Here is a 1554-nt window from a genome sequence, read left to right as displayed (position 1 = left end):
ATATATGAAATAAAATGAAAAGATGGATACGCAACTCTTAACGGTATCTAAATATTTATAAGAAAGTTATACAGAAATGAATATAAGCATGATTAAGCAGAAAACGGAATATCAGGAAAACGAAAGTTCATTTGGTTAATTGTGTTTATACGTCTGTTTAACAACTGCTCGTCCATCTTTTCTATTATCATATTGTTCGCTTGACCGGCACATTACCTATTGCCAACTCTTGTTTGCTTGGATTCCATCTCCTTTCATTTAATGTTGGATTTTAGGTACCTGGTCTGGTTTAAGCACTAATTGTCTGTGTCCATTATACACTTTTGACTTATTCTTATCCGTTACATAAACACAAGGTGTGAGAGGTCTCTGAAGACATATTCGGTACTTTAATAAATCAATTCTAATGTCTAATTCTGGCAAAAATCAAGTGTACTTTAATTAAAATTTGTGCACTTCTCAATAAGTTTTCATATGAGATTATTCTATGAATCTGCCTTCAACTTCAATGCAGAACCAGAATTATTGACATACCTGCTCTAAACGATCTTTATTCATTTCACACATCACCTGGGCAGTGACAACTTTCATTGAAGCTATGGTATTGTAAAGATGTCGAAAAGTTTTCTTCTCAACAATGCTCTAAATGTAGTAATCCATCAAATGTAAACCTAGCAAGTTTGGAAACTACTGGCTTGATATTACATGTCTTTCATCCATTCTTTGGGAGAAGGTACTGAATCTTGTTAAAACACTTATGGCCTTCCACTACATAATTCTTCCCTACAGAACTTAAATTCTCCAACACCTCAACGAATCCAGCAGCATTAATACTGAAACTCCATCAAAGATGTGAGGTGGCATGGTATGACTCTTGAATCTGGGGTCATTAAAAGGACCTGCACATAACCTGTCAGTTCCCCTGTTAGAGTTTTGGTGTTTGTTAAAGTTTTTCTGCCACATTCGTGAGGATTTTCAACCTTGTTAAGTAATTGCTTATCATGCATCAGTTTTCCTGTATCTTTGTAAATATTAACTGACCTCTCCTCAGTGCAAGCAATTTGTATTGAATGTTCTCATGCACCGCAGTTCTGATAGTCTACTCTGCAACCTGAAGTTCTTTGACGTTGGCCTTCATTGATTTTCCAAAATCCTCATGGCATGTAAAAAGCACCATCCAAACATGGCTGATACCAGTACCTTCTGACTGGCTCCTGTGTCAGTGGCATGTAAAAAGCACCCACTAAACTCTCGAAGTGGTTGGCATTAGGAAGGGAATCCAGCAGTAGAAACCTTGCCAAATCAGATTGGAGCCTGATGTAGCTGCTGACTCTCCAGACCTCAGTCAAACCGTCCAACCCATTCCAGCATGGAAAGCAGACGTTAAATGATGGTGATGATGATGATCATCATCATCATCAAGAATAATATATTGATAATTAAGGGTTCTGTTCTCAAACACCCCTCACACCTTATATGTGTGTATATGCATATATATATTCCTTAAGGATTGGTAATAAATGTGTATGTGAGTATACAGACATATTTATATAT

The 1554-nt window shown here is 36.6% G+C and overlaps 1 protein-coding gene across 4 annotated transcripts in view; it reads left to right on the top strand.

Annotated features, from left to right (window-relative positions):
- Positions 1 to 1554, top strand: part of LOC106874735 (alpha-2Db adrenergic receptor) — a 113956-nt gene that overhangs the window by 102778 nt on the left and 9624 nt on the right. The window lies entirely within an intron of this gene.

This window comes from Octopus bimaculoides, chromosome 18 (assembly GCF_001194135.2).
Source record: "Octopus bimaculoides isolate UCB-OBI-ISO-001 chromosome 18, ASM119413v2, whole genome shotgun sequence".
Lineage (NCBI taxonomy): Eukaryota > Metazoa > Mollusca > Cephalopoda > Octopoda > Octopodidae > Octopus > Octopus bimaculoides.
Note: the sequence above shows the minus strand (reverse complement) of the source record. Positions and strands in the feature narration are given on the sequence as shown.